At 35.1% G+C, this 21,061-nt stretch overlaps 1 long non-coding RNA gene across 1 annotated transcript in view; it reads right to left on the bottom strand.

Moving 5' to 3' along the window:
* Positions 1-10,176, bottom strand: part of LOC128559053 (uncharacterized) — an 80,601-nt gene extending 70,425 nt beyond the window's left edge. The window contains exons 1-2 of the long non-coding RNA XR_008372073.1: positions 10,046-10,176; positions 6,891-7,033 (exon numbers count right to left, since the gene is read on the bottom strand). This is a non-coding gene — a long non-coding RNA (uncharacterized LOC128559053). The remainder of the gene's footprint in view (positions 1-6,890; positions 7,034-10,045) is intronic.
* Positions 10,177-21,061: the final 10,885 nt, after the last annotated feature.

Here is a 21,061-nt window from a genome sequence, read left to right as displayed (position 1 = left end):
CATAACATTCTGTCTCATGTTGGTGTACAATTGTGCCAAGTTACATAAAAATCCCTTCATGCATGAAGAAGAAATACTCTGGACAAAGTCATGCTTGTATATGAACTTCGGCTTCTAAGTGTGACCTTGACCTTAGACCTAAGGACCTGGTTCTTGCGCATGACACTCCATCTCATGGTGGTGACATTTGTGCCAATTTATATCAAAATCCCTCCAATCATGAAAAAGAAATGCTCCGGACAAAGTCATTCTTGTATTTGATCTTTGACCTCTAAGTGTGACCTTGATCTTAGACCTAGTTTTCATTCTTGTATCTTTGGCCTCAAAGTGTAACCTTGACCTTAGACTTAGGGATCTGGTTCTTGCGCGTGACACTCCGTCTCATCATGGTGAACAATTTGGCCAAGTTACATCAAAATCAAACCACGCATGAAGAAGATATGCTCCAGACAAAGTCATTCTTAAATTTGACCTTTGACCTCTAAGTGTGACCTTGACCTTAGACCTAGGGACCTGGTTCTTGCGCATGACACTCTGCCTCATAATGGTGAACCATTGTGCCAAGTTTCATCAAAACCCCTCTATGCATGAAGAACGTATGCTCCGGACAAAGTAATTCTTGAATTTGACCTTTGACCTTTAAGTGTGACCTTGACCTTAGACCTAGGGACCTGGTTCTTGCGCATGACACTCCATCTCATGATGGTGAAAAGTTGTGCCAAGATTCATCAAAATCCCTCCATGCATGAAGAAGACATGCTCCGGACAAAGTCTGTGGACGCCGCCCGCCAAACTGCCCACCCGCCAAACTACTAAGGGCCAAAACTCTGGTGTTACTTGGGCAATCTGACTGAAACTTGACAGGCCACATTTCCCTATAGTGCTGATCATGTACCTATACAGTTTTATTTGAATATTCCAAACCACTTCCTAGATATGACTCCAGATGGATGGATGAATGATGCCAAAACTGTATCCCTCTGCATTTGGCAGGGGATAAAAACTTAAACCAGTGCCAATGGGGTGAGCAGTATAGCTCTCCATATTCTTCGTACAGTAGAGCTGAAAATGCTGATAACTTGTTTTGCGCAAATTATCTAAGCCATCAATATGTGCATAGCTTTCATTTTTTGAATAAGAAAGGCTCAATTTAACTCTCTCATGACCGAAAATGTTCAAAATAAATACACTTTGTCTTAATTTCATACAGAATGAATCCAATTTCAGTGTCCAAGCAAAAATGTTTTGCAAAGAACTTAAACTTTTATAAAAAAAAAAAAATCGCAGTAAAATGATGAAATTTAAATCTAGCCAAGTAAATTGACAAGAAGTTTACCACATCTTTGTAAATCTCATGAAGCTTCCTTATGTGTTTTGTAATAAAGTACAAGTGCAGAGATGAAGAGATAGGTAAGAAACACTTTATTGATCAGAAAACATTAATTCAAGAAGTACAAATTACCAAAAATAAGGTAAAGCGTTTAATAGGGATTATGGCAATTAATGTTTTAGTTGTTTCTGACTGGTCAGTAATGTATACAAAAATAAGATTTTTTTTCCAAAACTAAACCCTTTTAATCCTTGCATTTACAGTATTTTATCACATATCTGCTACAGTTGATGTATACTGTAAGAAGTTTCATGGAACAGTTTTCTCCTGCCATGACAATGGTGAACACAGGAGGAAATATCATCCATGGGAAAATTCTCAAATAAAGTATAATATCATTATTTATTTTTTGGCCATTTTGTGGTGAACTAAGGCAGCTAAGGCAGTTTTTGAAGAAAATGGGATTATACATGTTTCAAGTTATGGAAGACCATACATGTAGTTGAGTTATATTGTTGAGGAACATTAGCTTGTTACTTCCCTTAAAAGGTTATATGATAAAGCACAAGGATAACCAAATATTACATTGGTCCCTCTCAGTTGGATTCCTCTGACTTTTTTGTTATAACCTTTATCCAAGATGTTGCAGTTGGTCAAAATAAATATGCCTTTTATGTGTAGGTTTCTAAATAAGAATGATTATTCAAACTATACTTAGCAGAAGGCCACTAAAAATAAAACCTGTCAATCATTTTCCAATCCAATGAAATTTAGTAAAGATATTGCTTTTGAAAATTACAAAGAAGTCAACGATAAAAACAGAAGCAGGACCAATCTACTTCTTGGACGTAATCAGGGGAAGTAACTGACTAATGTTCCCCCATTACTACAGAATATATCTTTGACTTGTTATTACATCATGGTTATTTTAATGTTTTAAATTCTACAAGTTGTTTGTGATGAAGAGTCAAATCTAAATCCACAGGAATATGAGAAACTCTTGGTACATTTCTATGGTTTAGGACAAAATAATTAAATGGGATAATTTCTGTAACATCTCATGGCTCTATCTGAAAGACAAGTGATCTTTTCTTCGTTCCAATACCCACATGACCATTATTTTAAGAACAGGTTCTGACACCGGAGCAATACAAAATTAATAGCTCACCCTGCTAAATTTCTATAATAATGAACTTGTCCCTCTTTAAATTTGGACAGTACTTTTAGCTGTTAAAAGGGGTGCTTACCAAAAAGATACTGAGTGAATGGCGAATAGTGCAGATCTTGATCAGACTGCATGGATGTACAGGCTGATCATGATCTACACAGATCACAAAGGCAGAATCAATTTTGTCCAGCATGATAAGGGTTTAATAACTTATTTATGTCGGTTCAAAAGCCGCCTCCGTCTAACTAATGACAATAATGAAATTTCAAATCAGGTCTATTTATAAGTACTTTAACTGATATAAATTCATTTTGATTAAAATCAGGTGAGGTAATCAGATATGAAATAACTCCGGACCCTATGATTGGTTCTGACAGATTCTTCATGGAATCCAAGATTTATTGTTGTTGAAGATATTTTGCAAGTTTGTATCAAATCAAACCATAAATGAAGTCTTTATATGGCTGCAAAAGCCAAAATAGCAAATTTTGGACCTTTAAGGGGCCAAAACTCTGGAACATATGATGGGATCTGGCCAGTTTTCGAAAGGAAGCGAGATATTATGCCAATACAAGTTGTGTGCAAGTTTAATTAAAGTTGATGACAAACTGTTGTCTCTATCGTGTTCACAAGCCAAAAATAGGAAATTTTGGCCCTTTAAGGGGCCATAACTCTGGAACCCATGATGGGATCTGGCCAGTTTTCGAATGGAACCGAGATATTATGCCAATACAAGTTGTGTGCAAGTTTTATTAAAGCTGATTGCAAAATGTGGTCTCTATCGTGTTCACAAGCAAAAAATAGCAAATTTTGGCCCTTTAAGGGGCCATAACTCTGAAACCCATGATGGGATCTGGCCAGTTTTCAAAAGGAACCGAGACATTATGCCAGTACAAGTTGTATGCAAGTTTGATTAAAGTTGAATGCAAAATGTGGTCTCTATCGTGTTCACAAGCCAAAAATAGTAAATTTTGGCCCTTTAAGAGGCCATTACTCTGGAACCCATAATGGGATCTGGCCAGTTTTCGAAAGCAACCGAGATATTATGCCAATACAAGTTGTATGCAAGTTTGATTAAAACTGTGGTCTCTATTGTGTTCACAAGAAATTGTGAACGGACAACAGACGGACGACGGAGGAGGGTGATCACAAAAGCTCACCTTGTCACTATGTGACAGGTGAGCTAAACAAGAGCTGTCGGAGGACAGCAACGCTCGACTATTCAACAGCCTTGTCAATTGAATGAATACAAGTTGAAAAAGGGGCATAATTTTGTAAAATGCAAAGTAGAGGTATTGAACCTCTGTACTGCATGTCATATCATGACAGTGAACAAGTGTGTGAAGTTTCAATCCTTTCCAATTTGTGGATACTGAGATACCAGCTTACATACAAAAACTTAACAAAAAGTGCTAAGTCAAAGGGCATAATTTTGTAAAAATGCCAAGTAGAGTTATGGGACCTTCACAGTGCATGTTAGATCATGACAGTGAACAAGTGTGTGAAGTTTCAATCCATTCCAATTAGTGGATACTGAGATATCAGATTACATACAAAAATTTAACCAAAAACTGCTAAGTCGAAAAAGGGGCATAATTTTGAAAAAAAAGAGAGTAGAGTTATGGGACTTGCTTAGTGCATGTCAAATCATGATAGTGAACAAGTATGTGAAGTTTCAATCCATTCCCATTAGTAACTACTGAGATACCAGCTTACATACAAAACCTTAACCAAAAATTTCTAAGTCGAAAAAGGGGCATAATTTTGTAAAAAAGCAAAATAGAGTTATGGAACCTGTGCAATGTAGATCAGTTCATCACAGTGAATAAGTGTGTGAAGTTTCAATCCATTCCCACAAGTGGTTACTGTGTTACCAGCTTACATACAAAACCTTAACCAAAAATTTCTAAGTCGAAAAAGGGGCATAATTTTGTAAAAAAGCAAAATAGAGTTATGGAACCTGTGCAATGTAAGTCAGTTTGTCACAGTCAATAAGTGTGTGAAGTTTCAATCCATTCCCACAAGTGGTTACTGAGATACCAGCTTACATACAAAACCTTAACCAAAATCGGGACGCGGACGCGGACGCAGACGCCGACGCCGACGCCGACGCCGACGCATGGGCGAGTGCAATAGCTCACTATTCTATGAATAGTCGAGCTAAAAATAAGTTTCAAATATATATGCCTTTAAGTAATAGCTGTATGTACTTGCATGCAAATCCTTAACTAGGATTTTCTAAGTCCAAAAGGGTGCATAATTTAGCAAAAATGCAGGTCAGAGTTATAGGACTTGATGCTATCAGCTAGTTTTTTAAACCCGAAGACATAATGTGAAATTTCAATTCAATATATGCATTAGTTTTGGAGATAGTAACTTGCATGTAAAACTTTAACCAGGATTTTTTAAGTACAAAAGCGGGCATAATTTGCCAAAAATACATGTCAGAGTTATGGAACTTGACCCAGTGAGGTTGGTAATTGACCTAGAAAAAGAAGAAATAAGTTTCAAAGCTATATGCCTTTAAATGATAGCTGTATGTACCTGCATGCAAAACTTTAACCAAGGTGTGATGCTGACGCCGACGCCAGGGTGAGTAGAATAGCTAGACTATTCTCGAATAGTCGAGCTAAAAATGAAGGTTTTACCATGTTTTTATTTCACACCGTGTAACATATCCTACAGAACTAAACTGATCTTACTGGATATATTCTATTAAAATATATCTAGTTTATTTTTCTTTTTATAAGAGTAAGGTCAGTAATTTGGTTGAAAATGCGCTTCCGTGGTGTAGTCAAAAGAAGTCCAAAGTAAACAGATCTTAATTTTCCCACATTTTGCGCAAATTCATTTAGAATGAGTACTTAAATCTCACTTTTTCACTGTGAACACCATATCCTTAGGACTACCTGCACATTTTTATGCAATCTCACCAGGCATACAATATGTTTTTGACAATACAGAAAATGACGTCAGACGACCTTCAACTTTTTCTGGAAGCAAAGAAAATGAAGCTTAACTTGGAAACGATAGTCGCATTTGCATTGGTTTATAGTCAGGGGTCACCCCGTCTAAATGTATGGGCATGGACTTCCTTAATTTTTTTAATTTTTTTTGCTAATGCATGAAGAGCCAATTTTCAGCAAATTCTAATGATTTGAAAATACATGGGCTTTAGCAGGACATGTCCACACAAAAATATTTGAACTCAGAATAAAGACAAATCCCACAGGAGTCCCTAACGGAGCAAGGGTATATGGAGATTTCTGGAACTTTGTCAAATCGTTCAAAAGGTCCTTTTAGATGTTGTCTGAAAGTATCATTATATGCCTCAGATGTAAGATATTTCCGCATTTGAGAGCTGCAGACCTAGACATTTTAGAAATTTTTTTAAAAGAATTTCATGTAATAAATATTGATTCAACGGAAACGTGAAAGGGCCATCAGACGCTAATATGTTTTACTAAGTTAGTGTCGCGGAAAGGATATATTAAAACTGGTAGGTTATGACCAAAAGACTACTTACTTCATTCCAATGTATATCACAAAATATTTTTCTGCATTTCCATTATCTTCTTTATGATACTGTGTTACTGTGTCACAGTACTATTACTTCATGCTTAAATCATTCCTACACAAACTTACTACCTACATTACAACATACCCTTACTGAATAACTTATTGGTCAATAGTCAAAACTATCACACCCATGGCTGAAAGGGCCAAGGGCACATAGTTTTGACTCCTGCCTGGCAAGCCATTCAGTAAGTCTTTTATTACATGACATCAGCAACTTTCATAGTTTCTTCTCTAACTTTTGCTCAACAAAATTAATCCTACACAACAGAGCCGTCGATAGCACAAATTATCAACCTGTACTGATATAGGGATAGACTAAGTTTGATGAAAATCTATCCAAGTTTGATGAAAATCTATCAAGCAGTTCATGAGAGTTGTTACATGTTATTTCTAATTTTAGCTAAAGTGGTCCCTAAAAAGGGCAGAGTGCACCCATTGAATATTTTTTTATTGTTTCATGTTATTTCTAATTTTAGCTAAAGTGGTCCTTAAAAAGGGCAGAGTGCACCCATTGAATATTTTTTTAAAGGACCTTATGGTACTACATACCAACTTTCAGAAATATCCATCAAGCGGTCCATTGGCTAAGTTGTTTAAAGGTTTTCCTATTTTTAGCTCTAACAGCCCCTTAAAGGTTCCATGTGCCTCAATTTGAACAAACCTGGGAGAAGACCCAGCTAATACACTGCAGAAAATGAAGTTTGATGAAGATCCATCTTGTGGTTACGGAGAAGTCTTTAATAGATTCCTATGTTTTTACCACTAACTATTTAAGGCTGACAGTGTATATCAAGTTCACTGCAATCTACATACCTTAGCTTTTCTTCTGTCTGTGCATGGGCTCTAACAAACGAAACATACACAATGTCACACAACTCTGTCTGCCACTGCTTTACCATCTTTGTCAGAATATGTAACTTGAACAAAGCCACCAATTAACAACATTCTGTCCACGCCTAAAAACAGAGGTAATAATGTTGGCTCTCTTTGTTACATCTAACAAGCTCAGTCAGACATTGCGAATATTTGACAGAACATTCATATGAGGGTATTATCATCTAGTGTGTTTTATTCATTGGGGATAACTCCTGATGGTAATACAGTAAAACACCGCTCGCTCGAGGTCGCAAGGGGTTGAACAAAATGCTCAAGTTATCCATGGTTTCGAGCGACCCGAGCATAGACCAACATAAGAAGAAAATTGAATTTTGTTTTACCAACTGTCATCGGGACCATTTGCAGAGTAAAGGGTGATGCGTAATAATAGCATACTTGTGACATTTAAAAAAAAAAACGTATTACAAACGTTATCTATGACCGCCATATGAACACATCCCAGTCTCTAAATTGTTTTTTGTACTTTTAGCATGTGTAAATGTCGAGTTCTGCTCAACCCGGGGCTAGAGGGCGTGGAGAGTAGCATGCATTTCAACTACCGTCCATGAACAGGCTCAATCAAACCGAGCCTGCAACATTTTCGTTTTTGTTGTGTCGAGTGATCTGTGGAGTTTCCACTTTTTCTATTTTAAGTAATCAGTAATTGATCGATATTTGATCAATAGAATATTTTTCAACCTTTTATCAATAATTAATCTCATTAATCAGATCGAATATACCAACAAACAAACATTTAGGATAGTCATGGAATAGACCACGCAATTCTCACGGCGTGTGAAAATTTTTTAATTAACTAATACACTCTAACCACTGAAGGTGTGAAAAATTTTGACACCTCTGCTCGAGTTTGCCAGAAGCAACAAATAGTAAATTAATACACAGGGACCAGGTGTCATGCTCGAGCGATTGAGTTATCGATGCTCGACCCAGCCATGGTAATTTCACATAGAAAATAGAAGGAAATAGAAGGAAATGAATTGCTTGAGCCCGGGTACTCGATTCATCGATGCTTGAGCGAGTGGTGTTTCACTGTACATGTATTGCATGAAAATTATGTCCAGACAAATTCAATGATCATCCATGAAAGGCATATCTGATTTCAATCAGTAAAAGCTAGATGTGTGTCCATTAGACACTGGTGCCCCCTCTTCCTAACTTAGCCAAGGACCATATATCATTCTCTTTTCTGACCAAGTGAAATCCAAAACAGAACCCCAGGTGCTCTACTTCACATGCTATATGTAACACATGAATCTAAGTGAAACATTTTTTAAGATATCTACAAAACAAACTTTTATGCACTTGATGTGTATTTTTCACTAAGTCAAGGACCACAACTCTGGTCTGGCCGAGTAACAACCAAAACAGAACCCCAGGTGCACGGTTTCCTTCGCATGCTATGTAACAATCCATACTTTATTTTATCACTCTAAGTCAAAACATTTTTGAGATGCAGGCAACACAAAATTTTATGCCCTTTTAATGGTGCAGCTGTGTGATATCACAATTAAAACCGCAACTGCACAACTTAACATGCTGAATGAATACCCTGTGAAATTTCATGACACTAGCTCAAATAAGTGCCCCAATTTGAATGCAATTTGGAATGGACCCTATATTATGATGCTACAGACCAAGTTTGATGAAGATCCTTCTAACGGTTTATGACAAGAAGTCATATAAGAGTATTTCTAATTTTGGCTCTAGTGGCCCCTAAAAGGGGCCAAGTGCCGCCATTGAACAAATGTGAGGCAGAACCTTATAACAGGCTGGTAACATTGCCCGATCGAGCTTACGATATAAAAAGTGATATTTCTTGAAAAATAATGATGATATTTCTTTCAAATTTGGTCCATTTATTATGCATAACATATGATGCTTATCAAGATAGAAGTCACTTTGTTGCCTTCAGTTTTGTTAGAATTACTTCCCTTTTCAGATTTTTATGATGCATAATTTTTGAAGTCCAAAAAAGTTTTGTTTTAATGCAATGTTTAAAACAGAAAAGGTTCAGTGGCTTTCTATTGCTGCAAACATGTGCGCCAATACCTTTGTTCTATATATTTAGGGTTAATACTTCGTTTCTAGTGCAGATGTATGAGCAATTTTTTTTAGAAATAACAATTTTCTATAATGTTGTAATGAAAGCAGAGTAAAATGTACACATTCATGTACTAGCGCAATAATTTGGAGCATTAGAAAGCCATTGAACCCTTTTTTGTTTTAAACTTAGCATTAGAACATATTTTTTTGGACATCAAAGATTATGTGTCATAAAAATCTGAAAAGGAGAAATAATTCTACCAAAACTGAAGGCAACCAAGTTATTTTTATTCTAATTTGTATCAGTTGTTATGCTTAATAAATGGACCAAGTTTGAAAGAAATAACTTCATTAGTTTTCAAGAAATATTACTTTTTATGTCGTAAGCCTGATCGGGCAATGTTACCAGCCTGTTATAATGATGCCATAGACCAAGTTTGATGAAGATCCTTTATGTGGTTCATGGGAAAAAGTTATTCAAAGTTATTTCAAAATTTAGTTTTGGGGCCCCTAAAAGGGGCAAAGTGCTCTCATTTGACCAAAATTGGGAGAGAGCCTTATAATGATGCTACAGACCAAGTTTGATGAATATCTATCAAGTGGTTCATAAGAAAAAGTTCTTTAAAGGTTTTTTCTATTTTTAGCTCTTGCGGCCCCTAAAAAAAGGCCAAGGAAACCATTTGAACAAACTTGATAGAGATCCATGCCAGGATTCTACTGACCAAATTTGGTGTAAGTCTGACCTGCAGTTTCTGAGGAGATGTTTGGAGCAATAGAAAGCCACTGAACCCTTTTCTGTTGCATTAAAACATAATTTTTAATATCTTAATATGCATCATATGTTATGCTTAATAAATGGACCAAGTTTGAAAGAAATATCTTCATTATTTTTCATGAAGTTTTTATGTCGAAAGCCCGATCGGGCATTGTTACCAGCCTGATATTTGATTCAAAGCAAAACTGAAAGAGTTCAACTTCACCTTTTGTCCTAAATTACACAGTGTTACATGGTAAGTAAGCCAACTCACCTCACATAGACATCTATTTACTACTTGAAACAAAGCCCAAAACGCCATCTTTCTTTGTCCAGGACGTAAACAGTGTAAAATGGCGGCAACCTTGCAATATTGTCACGTGATCTGCTCGATTATTGTAAAACATGGATTAAACAAGATACACGAGATAATTTGAGTGAACAGTCGCATACACAATCTGCGTTTAGGCCACTCCAAATTGATCTCTAGTTCTTTAGAAAGTTTAAAAAAAAAAATGATGGAGTGAGCGGGCGAAATCTTTACTTTCTTTATCTAAGTTCTGACCTTTTCAGTGGCGGGTTATTTTCCTGGAGCGATCGGATATTTTTTTATCCTTGACTATTTTGATTATTTTTTATCCTTGACTATTTAGATGTCATGTTCAGGGCTGTTTCCAAATAATGCTAACATCAAAGTGGGGAATCAAGGGAGATAACACTCCTTCAAGTCCTTGCAAACGGGGAAAACATTCAAGTTGAAAAACTATGGCACAGGGAGGTCTGTGCCTCTCTTATTTTTATTTATTTATTTTTTTTTTGCCAAAATATGAATGAAAATTGAGAAAAACGAACTGAGGCACTCCTACTTTGTTTTCTTTTGTGTTGAAGTATTGTCTTCCCATTTATGATATTTATCGAACAAGCTATGGATCCGTTCCATTTATTGTACTTGTTTGCAGAAAGTCGATTGATACAGGATGCAAAATTGGCAGGTTCCATCCTGTATGGATTTTGATGCAGTCACAGTAAATTTCGTTTGAGGATACGATAACTTTTTCGGGGAGGTAGACGAAAAGAAACATTCTTGTTTCAGCATTATAAAAGGAAAATAGAATGACCTCAGTTAATTAGCTTGTAGGCAGTCGTAATGTAATCAGAGTCTAAAAGGAGACCAAATTTGCTTCAGATCAAAGATTTCGTAGAATTTTTATTTTATTACGCTGGTTGCGCTGGCAATATATTTTCTTTATCTTCCATATCTATAAATCCCAGTCAAACTTCACTTTAAAACAAAAAATGTGTTGACTTAAATTCCTGCAAATTTGTGCTAGAATCTAAATATACATTCATCAAAAAGTTTTATTACTGATAAGCTTCCATTAATAAGTAACGGATTTTCATGTTTATTTTCTACATGCATATAAAGGCATATTTAATACTTACATAAACTCGTAGAGCTCGTGGATATCGGGAACACAAATGAAACAAGAGCTGTCTGATTACAGCGCGCTCGACTATTCGAAGAATTGATTGAAGAATGGGGTCAAAATATTTCCACAGATATTCAGACAAAAGAAATAAATAGATTAGACAAACAATGTTCCGTATTTCTTTGATTTCGATAAGTCTTGCACTAAATGGCAATGTATGAACCAATTTCAAAGTCCAAAAAGGGCCATAATTCAGTCAAAATAGTTATGTACTCTTGCCTACAGATGGAAATCATAATGATAAACAAGTGTTCAAAGTTTAAAAGCCATATGTCAAATAGTTTTGACAAAACGTGGACTTGTATGAAAACAGAACCAATTTCAAAGCCCAAAAAGGGCCATAATTCAGCCAAAATAGATGACAGAGTTATGTACTCTTTCCTACAGATAGAGACTATTATACTAAACATGTGATAAAACTTTCAAAGCCATATGTCAAACACTTTACAAAAAATATGAACTGGTACGGAAAACTTAACCAAGATTTCTAAGTCAAAAAAGGACCATAATTCAGTCAAAATCCTTGATGGAGTTATGTACTCTTGCCTATAACTGGATATGGTGATGGTAAACAGGTGTTGAAAGCTTTATCTCAAAAGACTTTGTCAAAATATGAACTGGTACGAAATATTAACCCAGATTTCTAAGTCAAAAAGGGCCATAATTCAGCCAAAATCCTTAATGGAGTTATGTGCTCTTGCCTATAACTGGTGGTGATGGTAAACAAGTGTTGAAAGTTTCAAAGCTTTATCTCAAAAGACTTTGTCAAAATACGATCTGGTACGAAAAACTTAACCAAGATTTCTAAGTCGAAAGGGCAATAATTCAGCCAAAATCCTCGATGGAGTTATGTACTCTTGCCTATAACTGGCCATGGTGATGGTAAACAAGTGTTGAAAGTTTCAAAGCTTTATCTTAAAAGACTTTGTCAAAATATGAACTGGTACGAAAAACTTAACCATGATTTCTAAGTCAAAAGGGGTCATAATTCAGCCAAAATCCTTGATGGAGTTATGTGCTCTTGCCTATAACTAGCCATGGTGGTGGTAAACAAATGTTGAAATTTTCAAAGCTTTATCTCAAAAGACTTTGTCAAAATGTGGACTGGTACGAAAAACTTAACCAAGGTGTGACGCCGACACCGACGCCGACGCCGTGGTGAGTAGGATAGCTCTACTTATTCTTCGAATAGTCGAGCTAAAAATTATAGACATTTGAAACAGTAAAAGTCATAATTATACACGGGCTATTTTCTGTGAGGCAGCAAAAAACGAAATACGTGCCTATATCAAAGGGCGAGTTGCGCTTAAAATTACAGCAAAACGAATCTTAAATGAACTGTACAATATGCTTGGTCATTGTAAGGAGTCATTTTTGACTGTCTGCAGGTGGGTAAAGCCAGCTAGTTGAGTGGGGATTTCAGGAGGAACATAACACACTATTCTGATGGCTAATATAATTACGAATGTATCGTGTCAATATAATCTTACATTCTGTCACTTATATATTTTAAAGATAAAGTCTTTTGTTTATATTTATATTCGTAGCTTTATAATCACGTTCTCTTGAAGACCAATAGGAAATATTTCTGATTTACTGGCACTTATTAAGATCACATATTCCACCTGCTTCAAAATTGTAGGACCACTCCTTTTTATATTATTTATATTTTCCTTTTCCCCCTCGCCAGTTTGTGAAGGTGGGGATAATCGTCTAAAATATAAGATCTACGATGCATATAATCTTAAAATGAGCATTTTATGTGATTTGAAGGGCAGTGCATGCAAGATGCATGTCTTCAAAGCTTCAGATTTTTACGGTCCCGGACTTTCAGATTCTCCAATCTTCATAGTCGTCGCACTTTTCACACCCAGTTGGAATAATACAGAATTTTAAGACACTGTTTCCAAAGGAGATATAGCGGATGAGACGAAAGAAGAAAGTGCACTAAGTATTATTATTACAAATTTGTATCTGTACGATTCCGAGTATACCTAATGAAGCACTGAATGTTGTCCTGAGATACAATTTATTTTCTGTGTTTTATAATTCTTTTACTATATGTATGTGTTTGCTTTCAAATCACTGTCAATTGTATGTACTTAATATGCCATGCCCCACCCATTACATCATCGAAAAAGCCCGATTGAAAACGTGCGTTTAACTCCGAAAGAGTTTTATAACTACAATGTATGTGTTGCAGCCGTATTACAGACGGATGAGACTATTTTAAAATGCTAATTTAAACGATTTTCAGTTATTATAAAATTATATACAAACTCTTTCATTATTTCGTCCTTCACGGAAATAAAAGGACCATTTTTCACCGTAGGAAATCAAATAAATATCCATCACAAATTGATTAACTGTTTTCAACGTATTCCTTGAAATTACTTTCCGAAATCAATTTTCTGCTGCTAATTCAACGAATTCGTTGACATTGCTCGACAATCAAACATATATTTATGATCTGTCTCTTTTTATGTGTAGTCTACAGGAACGATTGGCACATGTTTCTTATACAGAGAAAAAAATTCATATGTTTCAGTATTACTTTCATAGGGTTCCTTTGTGTGTGTGTGTGTGTGTGTGTGTGTGTGTGCGTGCGTGCGTGCGTGCGTGCGTGCGTGCGTGTTTTGTTGTTGTTTTTTTTTCGTGGTCGAGTGGTCAGTGTTCCTGACTTGCAATCACTGTAACCTTTCACTGGGAGGCATGGGTTGGGCCTTGCTACCAATCAAATCTGTTTATGTTAGAAAGTTTACACTTTCTTACAAAGGATTTGAGTTTAGTTCTTCGGTTTAAATGGTTTGGTTAACTGAAAAGAGAAAAGTTGACCTAAACACAAAACTTAACTAACAAGGGGCATAACTCTTGCAAAAAGCAGGATGGAGTTAGGTTTCTTGCTATTCAGCGTCAGCTTTTGATGGTGAGCACGTGTTGCAAGTTTTGAAGCAATAACTTTGATAGTTTAGGGGAAAAGCTGGCCTAAACACAAAACTTAACCAGACAACGCCAACACCAACGCCGACGCCGATCAATTCATGACAATAACTCGTCATTTCTTTTAAAAATCAGATGGGCTTAAAACTAAAATTATCATATACTTTTATTAAATAATTTGTCATATTTGGCTTGAGCCCGTTTCAACTGTTTCATAAATTGTTAAATATAATTTTCCCCGGAATCCGAAGATATTACTTTGAGCCCGACTAGCTACAGTGCTAAATGAAGTGAGAAAGTTGTCAATTCCTTAAAGAGAGCCTGTGTCGACAGGTTGTGTACGCAGACCGCCTTGACATAATTGTTAGGTGTTGAGAAACGGCGTAAACACAACACAATTAATAGTTATCGCATTCATAAGTACATTAATTTATTCATTTCCGTACACTTTTGACTTCATGTCGTTTTGACTGTGCCTTCTTCGACCAACTTTAAAGTCAGAATTAGCCGTGAATAATGATTTCTTGTTTTGTGGTTTTACGCCCGTTTTCGTCAATATTTTTTTTACATTATGTGCACTAAACTCTTTTTCTACAATAACTTACAACTGTCCCATTGCATAGTATTAGTCACGGATAGAGTGGCCAAACCTATAATCGCTCGATTGACGGGCGAACGCTCCAACCCTTGTGTCACTAAGTTCGGTCCAACATGGGGTTGGGGGCGGGGGTAATCAGAAAAGAGACTATTTTCTCAGGGATAGTTGTATTTGAAGTTTCAAAACTGGAATTATTTTAAAATCTGAACTGCAACGTTTGTTAACAAAAATGGTTCAAAATGTACATTTACAAAGGATGAAAGTTAATATTGTGTGAATGGTTGTATATACCGATGTTGAAATAACTTGTAGCTCGGCCGGATCGTATTTTTGTTTTAACTGTGTTAAAAGATGTGCTGTATTGTTTAATATGTGAAAGAAAGAACAAGCAAATATGATTAAAATTTAAAACATTTAGGTAGCAGTTAACTGTTGAAACGCGAAATTTCATTGGTGTCACTACCCTCTCGTTTATTCATGATAATTATTTACCGTTTTTTTTATTTTATAGTGCTGTTTTAAAACAGATTGAGCGGTCATGTTTAAAGGGACCCGGGTTCTAAATTTTGCGTAAAAGTTTGGAAACGGCACCGATCTTTTATATTTTATACTTCAGTTCATTTATTTCTATAACATATTGTAACTCCGGTGGTCCACTCCATACATATCACCCGGTTTTGTTTGAAGCTAAAAAGGTTGAAATGACATAGATTTAGCGGCTATATCCAGCTATGTTATTCATGTTATTTAAATTTAAATTGTTGTACACATACAGTTGTAGAATTTATTCATACATAATTTGCTCATTATATATACAGAAGTTAGACAGACACTTTTATACAGTAATCGATTAGATAATGAAAAAGCTGCCGGGCTGCTGTGAAATGACGCAGATTATCAGGGTAAAAAAGTAAGCATAATTTTATTTATTCTGGTTTTAATATAATTTGTTTTCGATAAAACTAAGCTGTTGATGGATATCTTATAGGTATATATATATATATATATATACATATATACATATACACTGAAAATAGCCATGTTGTTGGGTGTATAGTGAGATTCATTCCGTACTGTTGGGTCTCTACCTGCTTATTGGGTCTATTTTCTTTGTTATATGCAAGTTATTGGGTCTTCAGAAAACAAAAGAAAGACCCAATATATATATAAAAGGGAGGATGGAATGTCTCAAAGGTGATATAACTACCGGAAGAACGTAAAATGGTCGGGGCCTGATTTTTGCGTCTTGATACCACTCAACATGTCTACTAAATACACTAAACAAAATTCCTAATCGGTCAGTTTATATTGTATTACTATTTTCCGGGCTGTCGGAAGTTTACAACAAAATTCAAAATCGGTCACTTCAATGAATTGTACTTGGGTTAAATTTTGCCAAAAGAGCGCGGATCATTGCGGATGGTAGAATCCCACCGATTGAAGGTTCTTGTAAACGGAAATAAGCACAAGGGAGGAAGTGTTACACGAAGGATGGAGTTCTTCTGATAACCTGTCATGTTTTCTTCTGATAACTGTTACGGAGTTCCTGGAAAACGTTACAGAGTTCTTCTGATATCTGTATGACAAAACAAGGAATCGGTCGGCAAAATGGTAATTATCAATCTTTAAAAAGAGAGAATGGGGTGTAAAACTAAAGTTTGATGATCAAGGTTGCCTAATGTTTTGTGCTATGCGTCAGGAAAAAAAACTATTAAGTCTAATAATCAGCGCCATTTCCTTGAAATCAAGACATTTTGAGTAAAATATCGAAATCGTTTGCTTATTCATACATTTTAATCTATTCATTCACGTTCTTCATCCTCACCACACGCAATAGCCTAATTTTAGTGCAAAGCTGCAAACATAAACCACTATCTAACAATTTTGTGCCCGATTTTCAAATGTTACGGAGTTCAGGTGATAACTCTGAAGATGTCACAGAGTTCTTATGATAACTTTTGTTACTGCCAGGGTGTTTTTCGGCGACGCCGTCTAAATTCGTTTTCGTTACCTATGCCACGTGACTTCAGTTAGCAAATCAAACTACTTGATAACGCATTATAGATAACTTATCAAAATGGAAGATTTATGCAACACTCTGCCTGATTGGACGAGAGTTTCAGTTTCTTTCACTCTGTTGATTGTGCTACGCTGAGTGAAATGAAGACAAAGCGTTTATCCTAAACGACGCTGTTCACACTTTTAAAGCTAACTTTGGCTCAGTATATTTAGCAAGAATATTGATATATCTCAAAATGATAAGTAAGTTTGATAAATATGATAAAAACCTGTTCAAATACCAACATATATCAAATTAAAGAAAGAGCTGAATACGGTCTGCGTATCACATGAATAAGGGTGTGATAAGAGTCTTTTATGTATAGAAGTGCTTTTTAAAAGATTTTCCTTGTTACAATTGTCGTCTGTATATGAAAAGGTTTCTTGCTTTTGTGACTTATTCAGATTGCATATTAAAATGAGTACTTGTTTGCTTTGATATATTTGTTATAAATTATTTAACTGATTTATTATATATGAATATCTTTCTTTAGTATGGTATGCAAATATTGAACTCAGTTGAAATCTGTTTTATTATATATATGCTATATAATGACTGAATCTCATTACACTGAAATGAAGGTACGCTGCATACAGTTTATCTATGTGATATAACTACGGTCAAACTTTGCTTATGAAACAGAAATATTGAAATAATTACAATTGCATGTTTTGCTTGACCTTCACTTTTTTATAGGTGTGACGTCATTGTCCAAAGATTCATGAATAGCGAATATGCATATGTTAAAGTGGGATCAGTTGGCCTATTTTAGAAATAAATAAAAATAATAAATAAAAAATCCTTTAATTGATTTTTTTCATGTATTCTAATCAAACTTGATTTGTAGCATCTTTATTAGGCCCGCAGCCAACTTTGTTCAGCTGGGACATTTAACCCCTTTTAGGGGCTGCTAGAGCTAAAACTAGAAATGCCTTTATACAGCGTCTCATGAACAGCTTGGTGGATCTTTGTCATACTTGGTCTGGAGCATCATTATAAGGTCCTCTTCCAAATGTATTTATATAGGAACTTGGGCCCTATTAGGGACCACTATAGCTGAAAGTAGATATGCCTTTCTTCGCATTAACCACTAAAATGTAATGGATTTTTATCAAACTCGATGTGTAACAATATCGTAATGTCTCTTGCTATTTTGTTACAAATGGGGATAGGGATCAATTTAGCTGAAAATATAAACACGTTTAATGACCTCTTCTCATGAACCGCTTCATGAATCTTCATCAAACCACTGCTGTAATTATTCGTCTAAGGATAAACAAAACAAAATTGCAACCCTACGAAACCTTTGCGAAAAATTAAAAGAGAACCATTTAAATTGTTAAAGTGCGGTGTTTAGTTTTGCAAAATGTTAGATGAAAGATGAATGTTAGATGAAAAATTCATAAACTTCTTTACTTATTACAATTCGCCGACCATCATTTTTAAAGATATTTCTTGTTTGAGCTATGTTAATATACTTTTTAGCTAATTTTATTATTTAGAAAGGGTGTTAATCATGTTCTAATGTAAAATATTTATCCAAAGCACAGTATTGTGGTTATATGATGTATGGTTTGTGTGTTTTTGAGTTCCAGTGATAACGTTTCTAGTGTTATATTTTTAATTCTACATTGTAACTAGATGTTACTTTTAAAGGGACTGAGTACGCTCATAATGATGATCTAGCTAACTATTCCTCTTACTTTACAATATTTCCAACTAAACTCAAAATGCATTTCTATTCATCTTATAGCATTTTTGCAAACGCAAAGGTCGTTTCTGGTGAAGGATTGATATAGATAGCACCTTAAAATTCACATTAATATGCATTATGATATTCTTTAAGACAAACAGTATATGCATGTATGAGGATGAAAAGCCCCTTTTTGGTACGCAGTATTCAGCGCATTGAAAATTATATGCAATCAGTAAGATGCTATGACAATACCAATTTTAAAAGTTTTATCGCAGAATTTACGCCAGTCACATTTAAATTCACCCTCTGGGTGCTGTGTAATGTCGCATTGTGACTGTATTCTTTCAGCGTCAACTTTTAAAATTCTACTATATAAAGGATTAGAAGAATTATAATGGTAAAGTTATAATTATGTTACTGATAATATATAGCATTACTATCATCATTATTACATTCTTTATGAAAATCTATTGATATGAATACAACTGTATACATAGAATGCGAAAGCGTTCGGATTAAGGTCAAATATTTTGGGTCTATAAATTAATGAAAGTGGTCATGCGATAATTAACAAAATCGCATACACATAATTATCCTTGATAAATTATATGTATATTGTCATATACATTTGAAGCTATAATTTTGGTGTGTTTTAGTATAATTTCTTGTCGCCGTTTACGTATTAATTAGTTATTGTACGATTTTTGTTGATTGTGGAGTATAATCTACTGTCGCGTGCATGGCAAATTATGGTCCCTAATCAACAAATATCATACAATAACAATTTTAATTTAGAATCATTTTCTTCTTGTCATTATATGGTCACGCATGGTTTAATTTTGCCACACGGCCTCAATGTTGTAAATTCAGCATTTAGATGTACCCTAAATTAAAGATAAAGGATTTGATTTTAATTCAATGATTAATTCACTAAACCGTTGTTCACTAACATTGGCACATCCACTGGAATAAACAATACAATTTACTGCATTTGTTACCTATTCGTATTTTACTATATATATGTCATTATACTGCACATAGTTTTAAACTTTACAAAATACTCATATCATACATTATATAACCACAATACTGTGACGTGGATAAACATATTACATTAGAACATGATTAACACCCTTTCTAAATAGTAAAATTAGCTAAAAAGTATCTTAACATAGCTCAAGAAATACCTTGGCAGTAACAAAAGTTATCATAAGAACTGTGACATCTTCAGAGTTATCACCTGAACTCCGTAACATTTGAAAAATCGGGCATAAGATTGTTAGATAGTGGTTTATGTTTGCAGCTTTGCACTAAAATTAGGCTATTGCGTGTGGTGAGGATGAAGAACGTGAATGAGTAGATTAATATGTATGAATAAGCAAACGATTTCGACATTTTACTCAAAATGTCTTGATTTCAAAGAAGTGGCGCTGATTATTAGACTTTACAGTTTTTTTCTAACGCATAGCACAAAACATTAGGCAACTTAGATCATCAGACTTTAGTTTTACACCCCATTCTCTCTTTCTAAAGATTGATAATTACCATTTCGTCGACCGATTCCTTGTTTTGTCATACAGATATCAGAAGAACCCTGCAACGTTTTCCAGGAACTCCGTAACAGTTATCAGAAGAAAACATGACAGGTTATCAGAAGAACTCCATCCTTCGTGTAACACTTCCTCCCCCGTGAGAAGGTTAAAGATGGAAATAACCGTGAAAGTAACAGCTACAAACTTCTTTTGAAATTGCAAAAATAATTACACACGTGTCGTAAATGTGTCCCAGCTAGCAACATTCCGACAGCTCGATCGCGTTGCTCATGTGTCAATTTCACCTTGATATGTGTTTTTCTAGTTCGTCAATTATGTCAAAAGTGTAAATGAACACGTGCATGTTCGTTGTTCGTTTACATGCCCTGCACGTGCAAAATATAGAATATTGGTCAAAACGCCTAATGTGGTTACTTTGGCCATGAGTCGCCAAAAATAAATTAATAATTAGCTGCAGTACCTATTTTAAATGTCTGTATGTGAGATTTCGTGTGAATACATGCATTGTTAACAAAATTGTAATACAATATAAACAGACCGATTAGGAATTTTGCTGAGTGTACACTTCTATTCCGTGTGAATACATGCATTGTTAACAAAATAGTAATACAATATATAAACAGACCGATTAGGAATTTTGCTGAGTGTACACTTCTATTTCTGTTTAAAGTATGCACAGTAATACCCATCAAGATTCATAGTTCTTGGTCAAATATGTCACAAATCATGAAGCAAAAATTACAATATTTATAGTACATATATAGTTGACACTAGAAACTACTAAGGGTCATAATTCTAATCTGACGGAAATTGACTTGCCGCATCCATATAGTGGTTAACTTGTATGTGAAGTTTTATCTAAATATTCCAAACCAGTTCCGAGATATAGCTCCGGAATGACGGAAAGCGCAGAGGATTATAAGACCAGGCAAGTATGTTACTGGATACCTGCTG

Source organism: Mercenaria mercenaria, chromosome 8 (genome assembly GCF_021730395.1).
Source record: "Mercenaria mercenaria strain notata chromosome 8, MADL_Memer_1, whole genome shotgun sequence".
Taxonomy (NCBI): domain Eukaryota; kingdom Metazoa; phylum Mollusca; class Bivalvia; order Venerida; family Veneridae; genus Mercenaria; species Mercenaria mercenaria.
This window is presented reverse-complemented; position numbering and strand designations above follow the sequence as displayed.